Consider the following 17,753-nt stretch of genomic DNA (forward strand, 5'->3'; position numbering starts at 1 on the left):
AGCATTAGCTCTGAGTGGGCTGGGGTTCTAACAGCTCCACACTTGAAGCTTCATGGACAAAACAAGGTTTAGGCAGCACTTTTCAGAGTACAGATCATCACCTCCCACATGTACCCTGCCAGGTCTGGGATGACCATCAGCCAGGCTCCAGGTGGACAGACCCAGCAGGATCCCATCCAGGAGCAGAGTGAAGGGTGAAATGGTTGAGCTGCTACAAAAAATATACAACCTCACTGCCATCCATCAGAGCAACAAATGTTCTACCAGTCCTTTCCATCAAAAGAAGGGATGATTAGCCAGTAAGGGCATGGAACCAAAGCAAATTGTGTTCACAACCATTTTACCTAAAGAATAAAATAATACCACATAAAAAGCAGATATTTGGTGTATGTAGCACTTGCATTAGTACACACTCTCAAGGAAGCCAAATGAAGTTTGATAATCTACAGACAGGAGTTTTCCACTTTCATGTACTTGACTTTCTACCTGTATGAAATTAAATGTTGGAAGAAGCGTCTGATAAACTCCTATGGAAACAAACATGCTTAGGAGACAGAAAAAAAAATCTGTAAATTCTACTTTCAATTATTTGTTTCAAAAAGAGCTCACAGGAGTGACCAAGAGGAGACTACAGGCAGAACATGCCTATGGAGTAGTAAGAGGTTTTAACATATCTTGCCTTATGCATTCCTGTCTTCAAGTTGCATAAAAAGCCGATAGATTTAAAGTTTGGGATTTGAAACTTTCCCCTCCCAGTCTGACTCCATTGTTAATTTTTTTTTTAGAGATTGGGATCAAGTGGCTCTTTGGCTCCTACTTCTGCAGCCAATAAAAACTCCACCCACCCCCAATCCATTTTTGCATAATTAATGCCTTTGTGATTGGCAAGAAGTGATTTTAGGCACAAAGAGGCTCTGGCATCAGAAAGGCATCTTCCTACCTGGCCTGTGAGAACAGGTTGTACTTTAAAGCTACTGGCAACAAAAGTTCCCTGTGCTGGGAACACCACCCAACATCACTTCAGAACAGCTTTGCTTAATTTTCAACACTGTCAAATGATGGCTGTGATTATTTTGGAAGAGTAACCCAGTTGCCATCAAGAGAAATGGAAACCAGCACCCCTTCTGAGAGTGAGACCAGAGATTGCTGGGATCCTCTGCAGCAGAACACTACATCAAGTCTTCCCTGTTCAGAATGTTCTCACATGCATTAACAGAAAAAACACCATCAATTCTACATAAATTCCTTTGCTGAAGCCAGCAGCAAAACGTCTGTGGAATTAAGGCAGATGAGAGCCTTCCCTCACTTGGGCTCATCCCAACCCCACACACACTAAAGAGAGAAACAGAGCTCAGGAAAGATGAAATACTTCCTTGCCATCATCTCCCGTTGCTGTCCAAGCAGCAAGCCCCAGCACTTGAGAGCATCCCTGGGTATTCTGTGTGCTCAGAAAGCTCCTGTTGGAGCACAAAGCCACCCTGAGCTCGCCCTGTCACAGCCTCTGGGGTTTTGTGTGTGCCATGAGGACACCGGGCATGTGACTCGCGTGTTAAAACTTTCTGGCTCACCAGTCGAAATTCAGATTCTTTCCCTGCAAAACACACTGCATGATCTCATCTGCAAGCAATCAGCCTGAGAAATCAGCTTGTTAAAGGAAGCTTCTAGGAAAGGAGAGAAATCTCTGGAGGATTTGGGGGCCTATATGATTTTAACCACTTTGTTAAACCCCAGCTGCTCTTCTCCCCATTGGGGTCACACAACCAAGAAACCATTTCTCCTCCCACACAACTCCAGACAGGACAGCTTGCCAACACCTAACTGCAGCATCCTAACAGCCTCAACACACTCACATTTTCAAGCAAAACTCATCTCAAGCAAGCGCTGAAAGAGTGCAAAGACAAACTCAGAGCTGCAAGCTGAGCAACAACCAGAAAAGCAATTCATTAAACATGCAACAGTGATCATCTCAATGTGTAAACCAGAATATCCTCTGGATTTCTGCATGCGTATTTCAGCATCTCCTCACAGTTCTCACAGGGACCCAAGACATGCACCAGAAGACAGAAATAACAGTACAGTGGGAGCTCTGTAGAGGAGTAAGGAACGAGCAATAAACGCCCTGGAATGCCAGCTTTGTCCTGAGATTGCTCAAAGTGATGTAACAGAATTTTACCAGAGTTTCTAGAGATGCTGCAGGAGCCTCCAGGCGCCCCCATGCTCCCTGAGCTACAACATGCCCAGATGGAAGCACCTTTTACTGCCCAGTGAAAACCCTGAGGAAACAGCACTGCAGAGTGTAGGACAAAGCACAGCATTTGATTCCCAGACTGCTCTCCCAGTTTGGCTCTCCAGGGCACTGTGGTGAGCAGAATGAGTCCTGTGCTCACACACTCGGTCACATTTGCATCCCCTGAGCTCCCAGAAGCAGGACCACCACTCTTGCACTCAGCAGGGAGGGAGAGAAGATCAGAGCAGCATCCTGCCTTCTTCACTTCCTTCCATGCTGTCACACCCTGCCTCAGCTGCTCCCAGCAGCATCTCCCAGGCAACCCTTTCCCAGCTGCCCCTCGCTGGTCATTCAAGTGCTTTGAAAGACTTTCCTTAAAATTCTTGCATAGAAATCACTGTTTAATGTTCAGCACGAACCCAGGAGGCAGGGGGGAAAGCCAGCCTGTCTCTAACAAAGAAGATCTGGAGAACTGAGCCCTTGGCTCTTCACAGCTGTGGATTATTCCAAGTGAAGTAATTATTCACCACTTCCAGCTCCTATTTTCAGTGCAACTCGCAGAAGTAACTGCTCTGAAACAAACAGAAGGCAACAAAGATCAGGCAACACACATTTATTATCCTGCGAGCAGAGGGAAAAGTTAATCACACTGGGTTCTCCCTCACTTTGCATCCTTACAAAAGCTACTTTATATATGTAAAGTAACTTTTTTACAAAAGTTACTTTATATAAGGATTAGGAACACCTCAGCCCATAGTTGTTGAAGCCGCTGTGCAAATCAGGGTGAGGGAGTTTTCCGTGGACAATGCAGGATCACAGTCATGCTCCAACTTTTTTGGTCAATGGTGGCACCTTCTAGCTCCAAATGACACTATGAAGCTCACAGCAATTTGAAATAACTGCCTTGAAAAAGCTTTATGCTTTCTGTGTCTTTAAGAAACACATAGCTCTGACTGCAAACATTCAGGCTAAACAAAATGTTATGAGGGGAAAAAAAAAGGTCTCCTTCAAACTTTTTACTCACCAGCCAAATTCCTAATTTTACCAAATTAAGAGCAGACACCCCTCTCACTCCAACCCCAAACTGATGTCCACTACTAGAATCAAGGTACAGGACAACTGCCCCCAAGTTCCTAGAAAATTACACCTCAAAAAATTCAAAGTATAAAGGGAGGGGGGTAATACTGAGGGGCTCAGCTGCTGGCTCCTCTGGTACAGCTCCTCAACCAAATCATGAAAGAAGAAGAAAAAGGAGACTTTCCAGCTCAAGTTCCAAGTCCTTTTTAAAAATCAGTTTATAACCACTAAAATAAACACAGTAAGAACAACTGTGCAGTAACTGGGAACCTGCAAAAACAGCTGCAGTTTAAGAGCAGTTTAGGCAATGTCTGGCAAACACCAGCAGATACAACAGCCCAGGAGGATGGCAGCATGCTGGGGAATGAAACAGGGAATTTCACCCACAAGCTCAGCGAGGAACTGCATGAAGTTCACTCACACCGGGCAGAAGCAGCTATTCTGTGCTGTTTACTGCTATGGTGAGCATTTGCTTCCTGCTAGAACTGCCTCTCTTCCAAACTCCAGTCTCCTCCTGGATGCCCAGGCCTCTGCCATGCCCCCACCTGCCCCGTGCTGCCTCAGCCCAGCCAGGAGTTTCCCAATGCACCTGACACCTGGGTGGGCACACTGCTCTTCTGCCACCCCAAAACCTTCTGTAGGTCCCTCCAGGGCACAGACCCCCACTGCACCCAACCTCCCTGGGAAACAGCCACCTTGAAGGGAAGGAAAGGCAAGAAACCCGGAACAAGCAGACTTCTCCAAGACACCATGACTTGGATATTCTAAGTCATTCTTTAGGACATCTCCAGAACAGCAACAACAGCAGATGGTGCAGAAGGACAGCACCAAGCAGCACCTCTGAAGGAAATCCATCCACAGCCCTACTGCCATCTCACCTTTGAGCTCCCCAACAAAACTCCCTGAGATCTGGGCATTCTGACTTTCTTTAGAACTGAACATCCAATTCTCCACTCGGTGTTATCCCAAGCCACATGCTTTGAACATCCTCCTTCACTGCAAAGCTGACAGTTTTCAATTACAGCCAGTTGGAGTTGTTCTTGGCTCTCCGTCCCTCACCACAGACCTGTGCTCTCTATGGCCGGGTTTCTCAGTGTGCACATAAAGCAAACTCAGGAAAGATGCAACAAATAAAAAGCTTCCTGGACACTGACTGGAATTGGAAAGACAAAAACTCCTAGGACAGGCAAGGAGACAGCTCTGGGGAAGGAGGAGATGACCTGGGCCATTTCCAGGGGAGGAAAAGCACAGGGAGCCTCAGGTCTCACTCTTGGAAGTTTTAAAGTTTTTAAGTTAAGTGGGACAAGGGGTAAAGCTTCTACTGTACATTAGATACGAGAAAGCAGGTTTTTTGAAATGAGGGTGGGGACATTCTGGCACAGGTTGCCCAGAGAAGCTGTGGCTGCCCCACCCCTGGAATTATCCAATGCCAGGTTGGACAGGGCTTGGAGCAACCTGGGAGAGTTGAATATATTCCTACTCACTGCAGGAGGGTTGGACTAGAAGAGCTTCAAAGATCCTTTCCAACTCAAACTCAGTGGTTCTAAGATGCTGCAAATGTCAGACTGCAGCCTGCAACCACCACAAGAGTAGAGATCATTTGCTCACAGCAAAAGAGAGCTCACACCACCTGATACCTGCCCAGGGGACAAGCACACACCTGGATAATAGATTTAAGGCTACTTAAAATACAATTACTTTCCTAATTATACACCAGAGGCCAGAAGCCACAGGCTGAGCAAGCCACGAGCAGCAACAGCAGTTAATTCACAGAGAGCCCCTCTTGATTTCCACAGCCCACATTACCCAGACATCAGACTGAATGGACATCGGAGCCTTTCTAATTTTATAGTCCACAGAGACAAGGCAGGAACGGCTGATGGAAGAGCAGCAAGGCCTCTCTGCCCACACACACCACTGCTGCTGGCTCCGCAACTGCAGAGCTGCTTCTACTTTTTTTTTTAAAGATTTTTTTTTTTAATGGAGTCAGCTGAAGAGAAAATGAAGAGCTCGGCATTTTGAACCAAAGCATTTCAAAATGCTTGTTTATCTTTCAGCCTTAAAAGAAGAGAAATAAAGTGAAACAAAATCTCAGTCATTCCTTCATAAGTTTTTCCTCTCTGCCTCCAACAAAGCAAAATGCCCTGAGCTCTACTTGATCACTTTTTCTTTTCTTTCCCCTTTGGCTTACAGCATTTCAGTTAGAGAAGCTGACATAAAACAGTCCCGGATTCTCATATTTTATCTTTTCCCCATCTTACCTCTTCATTAAAGAGTATTTAGAAGGCAGAGCAGCCAAAGGAACCATGCATCCAACACAAAAAAAAAAAAAAAAAAAAAAAAGGATGGGGAAATACACAAACGAACAAGCAGTGGCATAAACCAACAAAGGCTACAATAAAATTTTAAAAGCAAAGTTTTCATATAGAGGTCTGCTTAAGGAAAAGAAAAAATGGAAAGCTCTTTTTCTCACAGGGAGAAAAACCTCAGGCAAACAAGCCATGAGGCAGCACGAGCGCCCATCTCTCAAAGTTGCGAGGAAGAACCAGATCCCAGGACCGAGCCGAACAAACTCGACCGCACCGCGCCGGGGCTTCACTCCCAGCTCGCACAGCCCCAGCAGCCGCTGGCGGGGCAGCGGAACCGGCCCGGGCGCGGGTCCGGCTGCGGGAACCAAAAGCACAGCCGGGAAGGGCCGGAACCGGGCGAGGGGACCCGCACCCCGGCGGGAACCCCCGGGCGGGGCGGAGAGGCCGAACAAAGCCCCGGCACTCGCTTTTCTTCGCGGGGCTCCCGGGCACGTCCCTGCCCTGAGCCCCGCGCGGTCCCGGGCAGCGCCCCCACAGCTTCGGGGGCTCCGCGGGGACCGAGCCCAGCGCGGCCGCCCACAGCCCGGGGCACGGCGGGGACTCCGGCCCGGCCCCTCCCCGGCCCAGCGGGGACAGCGCCCCGGCACCCACCGAGCCCCGGAGCGGGTCCGCGGTACCCTCGGCACACCGGGAGCCCCGCGGGGCTTCAGCGAGAGGCGCCCCGGGGGCGGCCCCGCGCTCCGGGCGCGGCGGGACCGCAGCGGCCGCGCCGCCCCCGCTCCGTCCCGCGGGGAGCCGGGCCGGGAGCCGGGCAGGGCGGGGCGGCCCCGGCGCTTACCTGGGGCAGGCCGGGCGGCGGCGGCGCGGGCTCGCGGCCCCTTCCGGCGGGCGGGCGGGCGGGGGCGGCCGCGGGCGCCGCGCTCTTAAAGCGGCCGCGCCGGGCCGGGGCCGCCGGGAGGCGTCGCTACGGCAACGGGACAGCGGGGCGGGAGCGCGGCGGGGCCGGGCCCGGCACCCGCGGGTGCCTTGTGCCTCGGAGTCCTTTCATGTCCCCCGAGCGCCGGCCGGGCACCCGTGTGTGCCCTGAGCGCCGGGGCTAGGCAGCCGTGTGTGTCCTTGTGCATCAGAGCCCTCTCATGTCCCCTGTGCTCCAGGGCTGGGCAGCCGTGCATGCCTTGTGCATCAGAGTCCTTTCATCTGCCCTGTGCATCAGAGTCCTTCCACGTCCCCTGCGCTCCAAGGCTGTGCAGCCATGTCCCCTGCCCATCAGAGTCTTTTCAGGTCCCCTGTGCTCCAAGGCTGTGCAGCCATGTCCCCTGCCCATCAGAGTCTTTTCAGGTCCCTCATGCTCCAAGGCTGTGCAGCCATGTCCCCTGCCCATCAGAGTCTTTTCAGGTCCCTCATGCTCCAAGGCTGTGCAGCCATGTCCCCTGTCCATCAGAGTCCTTCCACGTCCCCCGAGCACTGGGGCTGTGCATCCATGGCCCTTGTGCATCGCGGTCCCTCCGCGTGCCCTGTGCGTCATGGCTGTGCACTCATGCCCTTGTGCACATGAGGGACCCTGAGAAACATGGGGACACAGAGTGGTGGTGAGGCACACATGGACATGGCTGAGCCCCTCAAGTGGGATGGCTGTCCCCTCAAGTGCCTCACAGCTCCTCCATGTCCCCCTGTGTGCCTCCATGTGCCCCACAGCCGCTCTGCATCCCCTGTGCCTCAGGGCTGAGCCATGTGCCCCTGTGCCTCAGGGTGCCTCCATGTGATCTGGGTGACGTGGTCCAGTGGTCCAAGGGTACGCTGGTAGTGCTGGGTGCGCAGCTGGGCCGGATGATCTTGAGGGTCTTTTCCAGCCTTGATGATTCCATGTCCGTGTGTGCCTCAGGGCTGCCTAAGGAGCTGTGCCCCCATACACCTTGGGGCTGAGCCATGTCCATGTGTGCCTCACCACCACTCTGTGTCCCCATGTTTGTCAGGGTCCCTCCATGTCCCAGGTGCCTCAGGGCTGAACTGTAGGCCCTGTGTGCCTCCATGTTCCCAGGTGACCCCCCCTGCCCCAGGGCTGTGCTGTGTCCCCTGTCCCCCTCCATGGCCCTGCCACATTCCCAGGTTATCTCCTGTATTTTACAGCCCTGCCATGTCTCCCTATTCCCCTTATACCTCAGGTCACTGCCATGTCCCTGAGTCCCCCTTGCTGCCCAGTCCCTGCCATGCAACCCAGGTGACCACCACATCCACAAGGGTCCCATCACCAAGGGACCCTCCCCACCCACCCACCACCCCCAGCACGCTCCCAAAGCCGTGGTGGCACTTGGTGTTGTTGGCCACCACTGGCACGTGCTGGTGGTGGCCCCTGAGGATGCACAGGGGCTCCACTAGAGCAGCCTCTCATCAAATTATGGTGTTCCATCCTCTTTCTGTGCTCCTGCCAGTGGAGATGGGCCTTTCCTTGGAGCTGACCAGACATGTGGCCAAGAACAAACCAAAGAGACCAGAAGCAGAGGGAAACTCTCCCAGGCAGGAGAAAGGGAAGGAAGGAAAATCCAGTTACCAGGGAATAGGTGTGCTCAGAGGTTTCCAGTACACCAGGTGAAAACAGAGCCAAAACATTAGGCCAGCAACCAGCTGGATGGAGCTACACACTCTCTGGGTGTAGAGTAGATGGACCTTTTGAAGATATTATTTGAGAGCAAATAACGTTGAAGAACATTGTTTTGATCCTAGAAGCAGAAATCCTGGGTGTTCAGGTAATCTTGTGGTCATAACAACCAAACTTTCTGTCTCCTATAAAGAATTTTAACTCCTTTTTTGTACACAAACCAGTTTTCAATACCATGGCTTTTAAGTCCATCAAGTGGCTTTTTGTTGCTACGAGGCAAAGAGAGGCACAGACCCTGCAATGTCTTCACTAGGTTGCTCAGTGATTCATTGCATTTTTATAATTTCCCCTGGCTTTTGTCTCCTCTCTAAGTCTTATTTACAGGAGCTTTTTCAGCCTCCCCTTTCTCAGACAGCCAGCTGTGCAATGGAGTAGAGCAGCATGCAATACCTAAGTGAGGCAAAGCAATGAAAAACCACTTTAATATGTTCTCCATGATGGTCCTGAGACATCACCAGTCTAACTGAGAGTGAGCTAGGGGGTGAAACACATGCCTGAAGAAAACAGCTGTGTTTATAATTCCCATGGCATGCCCCCACAGGGTGCAGCTCTGGTGCCCTTGTGTGGCAGGAGGGGAAGGAGGCCGGCTCCTATGTTTGATGGAGAGTCAAGAAGCTGCCTCAGAGCTTTCTCTGCCAATGAGGGTGTGAAAAATATTCTTACATCTCCCTGGGAAAAACTACTGAGCAGCTCCAGGTCCAGTCTGGATGGACATGGGGGTGGTCAAGGGTTCATGTTGTAGGATTAGGGAAATATGGAGCAAGGTGCCCCTTTAGAAGCATCTCTGGAGTGCTGCATAGAATCATACAGTCATTAAGGGTGGCAAACCCCTCCAAGATCAACCATTAACCCAGCATCACTGTGTTCACCACTAAACTATGTCCCCAAGTGCCACACTGTCACGGTGTCCTGAAAAAAAATTCACTTCCATGTCAAACCACGACACACACCTACATGGTTTTTTTGAACAGGGATGATGACATCAGCTCTGGGCAACAAGTTCAAGTTTGAATCCCTGACCATCCTTTCAGAGAAGAAGAAATTTTTCCTGATGTCAATCTAAGCAGATATTAGGATCTCCAGTGTAGGACACATCTTTAGTACTAAATTAAGCCACTCCTGAGGGCACTGCTGGGTCACAAAGGTGATCACATGTAATGGCAATCTCCCAGAATTGTCGCTGGCCTAGCTTTGGGGTGGTGCTTCCCTCACCCTTCCCAGGGGTGATTCCAGGTGGGAATGTCCCAGGGGCTGCTCCCAGCACACATCTGGATGCTGTTTGCTTAAAGGCCAAGGGGGTTTTACCAGCAGGGATGTGTGCTGGAGCCAAGGTCTCTGCCCAGGGGCAGGGCTGGGGGCTCTGAGGCAGCAGGATGGGGGGTCTGAGATGGCCTGAGGAGACTTGGGTACAGAAAGAGGTTGGAGGGAGGGGTTGTGTGAGCAAAGAAAGGGCTGTGGCACGGATTGGAAAGGCTCTGGAGCACAGAACAGGGAACTGGGAGCTCTGGGAGAGGAAGGAGGGAGAAAAGTTTTGAACCAATGTGGGAGTGGAGGCCACTGGGACACAAGGGGCTTCCCCCACAGAGAAGGCACAGGAGCCACAAGCCTTGAGCAGGGCTGGGAATGCCAGCTCAGGACTGAGTCCTGGCATGTCCCTGTTTGGATACAGGGCTTTGCCATCCGGGGTGTAGCACAGATGCCTTATCCTTCCAGGGCATCCCATGGCTCCCAAAGCCATCCTGGGGCTGCCTCAGCCCCTGTGCACTCAGCTGGAGCTGGGACACATCTCTGAATGGCCTCGGCAATGCACAGGCCTGGGAGAAGCTACAGCAGGGCTGGGCAGGGCTGGGCTCACTGCCAGCACGGAGCTGTGCAGCAGGGATGTGAGCTCCCAGCACTGTCCTTCGCTCCTGCCCTCACCTGAGCTGTCCCGGCCCTGCTGCACCCTGCCAAAAGCAAGTGTGGCAAACAGGGATGCAACAGCCAGGAGGAGGGGCTGGCCGTGACAGGAACCGCCAGACTTCATGCAATAGACTGACTGTAAACGTGCTGTTTTTATCGAGCTCATCCAAGTTACCAGGCCTGAAATGGATTTTTGGAGGTTGTATTCAGCTCTCAGTGTCAGGCAGCTGATGAAGGCAGCCTGTGCTTTGCCTCAGCTCACCACCTCATGATGTTTGAACAATAAAACCTCCCACCTACAGGACTCAGGGATGGGGGATGTTCCATTTAAGGGATCTGTGTCTATTCTGCTGAGTTATACCCCAGCACACTCGTTTATTTTGACAGATTCTGGTTTCCTGTGCAGCATCCTCAGCAATGCTTTGTACCTGCGCCGTGGCCGTTTCACATTTGGCGTCTGGAGCACTGCAGGCCACTGCCTGTGTGTCCTGCTCAGCTCCTGTCTCTGCTGCCCTCTCGTGATGCCTCTGGATGTGCTGGGCTTGGGAGAAGACCTTGCCTCCCCTATCGACTCTGAGAGACGTCAACAGCAATACCATAGTTAAAAGTTCTTCCTATTTCCAACAACATTTATAATTCCTGAATTTTACAAAACTTCACAATCAGTTGTTGCTCGTGTTTGTGTGTTTTCTCCCCTCGTTACACAGGGGAGATCCTCTGAAGGGCTCATCCTGAATCACCACTTGCAGAAGTTGTGTACCAGCTGCTCCTTAATCCAGACAGTGCCTTGGCTTTTATTTTTTTTCCCCAGTAGAAATTAAGCAGCTAAAATCTCGTAGTGATTCAGCTTTTTCAGCTCCATTTGTTGTTGTTGTTGTTGTTGTTTTGGGGTTTTTTTTTGGGGGGGGGAGGTTGGGGTTTTTTTTGAGGCAAACAGGTCTCTATGTTCACCATGGGCTGCAGCAGCTCCCTGTTCTCCTCTGCCTTGGTCTGCAGTGTTGCACTCAGCTTTGCCACCCCTCCTGTGCAATCACTGCATGTGACACCCAGCTTCCTCCCATCCCTGGGCCACGCCTGCCTGCTGTGGGGCTCTACAAAACCTCTGAGTTCCGGTTTTATCCAGATCTGAGGAAATAACTGTTTATTCCCAAGAAAACACCTCTCTCTGGGACACTGCTTAGTGAACAGCTATGAGAGGCTCACCAGCTCTGTCATCATGTGGCATGGAATTAATTGCAATTAAGTCCCAGGCAAGTATAAGAGATTGGCCAAGGAGGTGCTGAGATTCCATGCTTGGAGATTTTAAAAGTTGGGCTGGACACAGCTCTGAGCAACCTGGCAGAAGTTTGGAGTTGTTCTGCAGAGTGGATGGTTGGGCTGGAGAGGTGGAGGGCAAAGCTTGGGCTGCACAGACATAATGCGGTGTTTTGGGGATGAACTTCATGGGGGGAAGCCCTGATACATGAGAGACATGAGTCTGGCATGGCTTGGAGAAGGGGTTTTACCAGCCTTTCCCCAGGCAGCCTCTTCCCGGGAGCCTGGGCTGGGAAAATCCCAGGAGGCCTTACTCAGCCTTTTCTCAGGATGCCTAAATTAAGGCAGCTGAATCCCAGCCTCAGGGGCTGTCTGATAAAACAGCCCAGCAAGCTCAGGAAGCTGAAATTTGCATCCACTGGAAATCCTGCATGCTGCATTTCCTGCAAGGAGCCTAGAGTGGCTCTCTGCAATGAGCCCCAAGGAGCAGAAGCAGCTCCTGAGCCAGATTTCTTCACTCCTGGCTCCTTTTCTTTCTTTCTTTCCCTTCCCAGATTTCTTCACTCCTGAGGCAGCTGCCCCAGCCCGAGTGCCCTTGCTGTGCAGCCCCCACACATCATCCCTGTCCCCCAAAAACCCACACCTGCATTGCTCTGGAGCTGGGGCAATCCCGTGTTTTGTGCACAGAACTACCCACCCAACAACCCCCTGCTCAAGAGAGAAATTAATGGTGGAACTATTTATTCCTGTGTTGATATATGGATACTAAATGGATAATTTATGGAACTCTAATAAATGGGTGAGAAGGGACCACTGGTAATTTCTATTTCAACCACTCCTCGATCAACCCTTTTTCTCAGCATGCCCCAGGGTTTTAGGGATCTCCCAGGGTTCTCCCAAGAAGATATCCCAGTGTTGGGTTCATCTGCTGCCCCATCTCCCCAGCTAGAGCTATAGCATCTGCCCCAGGCTGATGGACCTCTCCCAGTGCCTCAGTCAATGTCCAGGCCATGCCGTGGCTCCCACCCCGCTGTCCTTGCTGCTTGGACAGTTTTATTTCCCTAGGATGGCCAGAAAATCTTAATTTTAAAATCTAAGTTGCAAAACACACTGTGAAAGTCAGAACTCAGGAGTTTATTCTTACAGTGTTAACGAGGGAGAGCAGTGCTCGGGAGCTTTGAAAATCTTAATTTTAAAATCTAGATTGTAAACCACACTGTGAAGATCAGAACTCAGCAGTTTATTCTTAGTGTTACCGAGGGAGAGCAGCACTCGGGAGCTTTGTCTGCTTACTTTGAGAGCTGAGCTACTCTGTTTTAACTGCTGAGAGTTGACACTAAATTACAACACGAGAACACAGCACCGAGACAAGTCACGCAGCAGTGACAGGCAGGTCAGCGCAGCACAAACCCGGCCGGGAGGGTGACTCTAACTCCTGCAACCTTTTGCTGCAGCTGGTGGAAACCACAGTCTCTAATCACAGTCACAACCAAATCAGCAGGAAAATCTGCCCAGCTCTTGCTGGGCTTTTATCAAAGCCCTTGTGGCCACTGCTGGCCCGTGTCACCGAGCAGAGTGGCTGTGTCCCCGGGCAGGGCTGCAGGAGCTGCAGCCGATGTGCAGGAGCTGCAGGCGATGTGCAGGAGCTGCAGGCGACGTACAGGAGCTGCAGGTGACGTACAGGAGCTGCAGGTGACGTGCAGGAGCTGCAGCCGACGTGCAGGAGCTGCAGGTGACGTGCAGGAGCTGCAGCCGACGTGCAGGAGCTGCAGCCGACGTGCAGGAGCTGCAGGCAATGTCCAGATGCCCACAGCCGATGTGCAGGAGCTGCAGGCAATGTCCAGATGCCCACAGCCGATGTGCAGGAGCCGCAGCTGATGTGCAGGAGCTGCAGGCGATGTCCAGGTGCCCACAGCCGATGTGCAGGAGCCGCAGCCGATGTGCAGGGCCAGGGCAGCTCAGAGCTGTGCCCAGGAGGAGCCGGCCCAGCAGAAAGCGTTCGGGTGGCTCCGGGCTTGCTGCGGCACACCAGCCGCGCCGTGCCCGAGGGCCCGGTGCCCCGGAGCTGCGGAGGAGATGATTGCTGCAGTTGCTGAGTGTTCTCTGGAGCGGTTCCGTGCCAGCCCGGCAGCTCCTGGGGATGATGCTGCTGCACAGGGCAGCTTCCCAGCAGGGCTCTGCCCCCCTGCCAGCCTCTCCTGCTCAGGAGCCTCAGTTAACACCTGGATGAGGATGATGCCAGCACAGAAGAGCAGCCACCGCTTGACTGGATCTTTCTCTTGACGTGGCAAGTATTTTCTCACGTGAGCTGGGTACAGCACCTTCCTGGCTCTCCTGCTGCGCTTTGTTGAGAGGCCTGAAGGTCTCCTGACAGCTTGGGCAGCAAATATCGGCCCAGACAGATTTTCTGAATTGTTTTTCAGCAGATCTGTGCTGGAGAAAATGTTTTCTCTGGTGTAAGGCAGCATGTCCTTAGCAGTCTGCAGGTGTAGCTCTGAGAGCTGGGAGAATTCTATGGAAATACCTCAAAGAATTTTTTTAGTGCGAAAAGCAGACCGCTGAAATAATATTAAGAAATATTAATAATAACACCAGAGTTTTTATTCACTCTCATTAAAGCAAAAAATGCAGAGCCCCAGAGCTGAACTCTCAGAGTGATTTATGCATCTTTCTAGGGAGCTCCTCTTTGATTCTCCCCCTGCTCCTACCTGTGCTATAAATACTTACTTTGATGAGTGAAGTGATGATGGGAGGAGCTGAGCCGGCTCAGAAATCACTCTGGAATGTCTGTACCCCAGCAGCCCCTATCTGCCCGGTATCTGCCCAGGGGCACTCGCTGCTAACAGCAGTGTAAGGGCACGCTCCAAGTTTTCTCCTCCCCAGTTCTGCTCTCCTTTATTACCACTGTCTACCACAAGGCTTTGCCTCGAGACATTTCAGTGCTTTTGAGAGTGTTTCCTTCATTGAAATTTACATCTTTGCTATAAAGAACAGAATCTGAGGGTGGCAGTGCTGTCCCCTGCCTTCCCACCTCATCCACCAAGAACCCTGGCCTTGAGCTGGAGGGATGGAGATGGGAGACTGCAGTTTCTGTTCTGACCCTGTGCAATCTCAGCACTCTGCCCCAGAAAAATGAGCAACCTCAGCACTTGCTCTGGCAAGCTCCAGCTCAGATATGCCCAGAAAAGGAAAAAAAAACAGCACTCACATTTGGATTCTTTGTGGCTTATAATGACTAAACAGAGCCTGAAAGGGCTGAGTGCCCACAAACCTGCTGGAAAGGACTACAGCTCTCTCAGGTCTTTGTCATGAATCTGGAAGATTCAGCTGCAAACTTCATGTGCCTTGGTCACTGTGAGCCACCTTGAGCAGCAGGGAATGAAAGATGGATTTCTGCAAAAAGACCCTGGGCAGTCATATCTGGATGGCTACTGCAAAATCAAACAATAGAATCATAAAATCCTATAATGATTTGGGTTGGAAGGGGCCTTAAAGATCATCTGGTTCCAACCTCACTGCTTTGGGTAGAGGCACCTTCCACCAGATCAGATAAATAGAACTTGATCACTCGAGAGTCTTTTTAGGCAGCCTTTAGCCACCACAAAGCAGCAAAGGACAAAAATTCCAGTTTCAAAACTACCTTTTGACAATTTAACAACTGTTCTTTGACATCTCCCCTTGCCCTTTGGGCTCCCTAACATTTCTTGTTTTCTGTTTCTTGGAAGACCAAAGTGATGTTGGCTGTGAGTCACATGGCATCAACCCCCTGTGCTCCCAGCCCCGTAAATCACCCCTGTGTCACCTCCTGCCACAGCAGCAGAACTCTCACCCTTCAGGCTCATTCCACTGGAAACTCAGGCCAAAATAAAATAACTGACACCGTGACTGCAGTACATGGGGTCCCTCTTGTAGGAATGTGCCACCCAGCACATCCAAGGTGATGGGGCATAAATTCCACATGGCAACACGGCTGGTGGCTTTTGCAATCACCCCCAATCCCCTTTCAAACCTGGAGCTGGAGCCTGGAGCTCTCCTCAAGGCACTTGCTGTTGAAAAATCCTTCCTCAGGGCTCTCCCTTGTGCTGCCCAGGTGAATGTTTAAACCTGAGGGCTCACAGACAGCACTCCAGTGCTTTGGGGTAATCTTTTTCCCCCTCTTCTTTACAAGGCAAAGTCCAGAGGGCTGGGGGAAGAAACTGCTGCTTCCAAAATCCCCCACTCATGGCAAGGCAGCTGCTAAGATGTAAAAAACTGGCCCAGGTGGCCTGAGGGGTGACAGTCTCTCAGGGAAGCTGCTTGGAGTGGGGTGGAATGGCTCATCCCTTAACTCTGGTGGCAAACACTGTTCTCAGTGACCATGGCCCAGGCACTGCCCACCCCTGTCTGGACTGGTGAAATGTTGTCAGGCAGCACCCAAGGCACATTAGTGGTTTAAAAGAAGCACACAATGAAGAAATAACTCATGTGGATTGCTGCTGCTTTGCCTGTGGTGTCTGGGCCCTCAGACCCACCCCGTCCCAACACCTGAGTGAGTCAGGCTGGGGATGGGTACCTTCCTCCCAGACCGTGGGGTTTCAGGCCAGGAGAAAGTGCCACAGGCACTGCCCCAAATGCACACCTGGGTGCTGGCTGGATGTTAAAGATAAAACCCAAAGATCTGGTCTTGCATTCAACTTCTTTATCTAAATCAGGATCATATCCAAGGAGGAAGACAGATCAAATCAGCTTTTTCCAGCTGTCCCATCACCTGAGCTGTGTCACCCTGGTGCAGTCAACAGGCAGCTCCTGAAGCACAGCACCCAGGGGCTGCCTCCAGCTCTGGCACCAGTGGCATCACCTGCTGTTCATCACGTAGAGGTTTCCAGTGAAGTTCCACCCCTCACCCCCTAATCCATCTCCCAGCATTGCCCAACTCCCAGCTGGAGGGAGGCAAGTACAGACCCAGAGGGAGCCCCAGGAAGAGGGGAATGACCTGTAGGGACAAATCCTGTTCCTATTTCCACTCTTGTCATGCCAGTGTAACACAGGGATGTATTTATAACTCCCAGGTGAGCTTGTCCAAGCAGCTCACTGCATCCTCCTCAGGTGAGGAGATGAATCAGCCCTGCAAGCAGCAGATCTGCCCACCTGGAGCAAGGAGAAATGAAAACACCTGTTGAGCTGGATCCAAAGCATTGAATTTCATCCACCCTTTCTCACCCAGAGACTTCAGAGCATTTCACTGACCACCAAAGGCAAAAACTGAGCTATGGCTGCATCAGGAGCAGCACTCAGAGCTGGGAGTGCTGGATGTTTGGCAGAAGGAAGCACCAAGGAGTGGCTTTTGCAGCTGGAAGTGACAGAGGCCACGCACAGATGGAGCTGAGGACACCAGGTCACGTCAGGCCAAAGAGTTCTGCAGCACTCAGCATCGTGTTCTGACCTCGAGCCTCCCAGGAATGCAGAGCTGTTTGTGCTGTCTGTGCTGCAGGATCTGCAGGGAGGGGCAGAAATGCTCATTCCATCATTCAGAACAGCTGGAGCACACCCAAGGCACTTCTTCACTTGGAGAGAGAAGCAACAACCTTGAAGCCAAGGACAAGCTTATCCTGGAAGGAAAAGCTCAGAACTGACTTTCCAAGGCCCCCACGGCACCCAGGGAGATGCAGGCCCTCAGTGAAGGCAGAGCAAGCCCGTGACTCAGGGACCTTGGTCCCACAGGAAATCATCTCAGGAAGAACTGGGCAGTTTGTTGGATATGTCAGGAAAAGCACAGGATAAAAACACCAGGTGGTGCCAGCTGAGAGGGCACAAACTCCTTCAGCCACAGCTTTGGAGAACCTGGCAGCTGGGGATGGCTGGGTGGGAACGCAGCACAGGATTCTCTGATTTCAGCCTGCAGCTACTGCTGCACAAAAATTGTGTTGGGTGGCTCAGAGAATTTAAAAGGAGACCATAAATTCTGGGAATGTCTTTTTGCCAGATATTGAATTTTTTAAAAAACTTTTTTTTTCCCTCAGGAGAACAGGAAAGGTACCACATGGGCCTGGTTTGAGTGAGAGAGTTTGGACAGTGAGGCACATTTGATAGGAGCAGAAGAGGGGCAAAGGTACAGGTGAAAACAGAGGGTTTGGCTGCAATTAATGCTTTACATTCTTTCACATATCACTTGCTGGCCACAAAAATCTCCACTCCCCTCAGGGGAGGTTTTCCAGGTGGTCTTTTCCCAGGCCTGGCTTCCTGGACAGGCTTTTTGCAGGAGGCAGGGATGGGGAAATCCCAGGCAGACTTACTCAGCCTTCCTCAAGTTACCAAAATTAGGGCAGCTGAATTCCAGCCTGAGGGATCA

General features: G+C 51.6%; 1 protein-coding gene across 3 annotated transcripts in view; it reads right to left on the reverse strand.

The window, feature by feature from the left end:
* Positions 1-6,498, reverse strand: part of LOC128817555 (discoidin domain-containing receptor 2-like) — a 57,610-nt gene extending 51,112 nt beyond the window's left edge. For 2 of the 3 annotated variants that reach the window (XM_053996146.1, XM_053996149.1), the window contains exon 1: positions 6,265-6,344. The gene's annotated coding sequence lies outside the window, so the exon portion shown is untranslated. Of the gene's footprint in view, positions 1-6,264; positions 6,345-6,451 lie in introns of those variants that run through there. The other variant, XM_053996148.1, reaches the window with a different exon arrangement.
* Between the last annotated feature and the right edge of the window lie 11,255 nt (positions 6,499-17,753).

This window comes from Vidua macroura, chromosome 21 (assembly GCF_024509145.1).
Source record: "Vidua macroura isolate BioBank_ID:100142 chromosome 21, ASM2450914v1, whole genome shotgun sequence".
NCBI classification, from domain to species: Eukaryota; Metazoa; Chordata; class Aves; order Passeriformes; family Viduidae; genus Vidua; species Vidua macroura.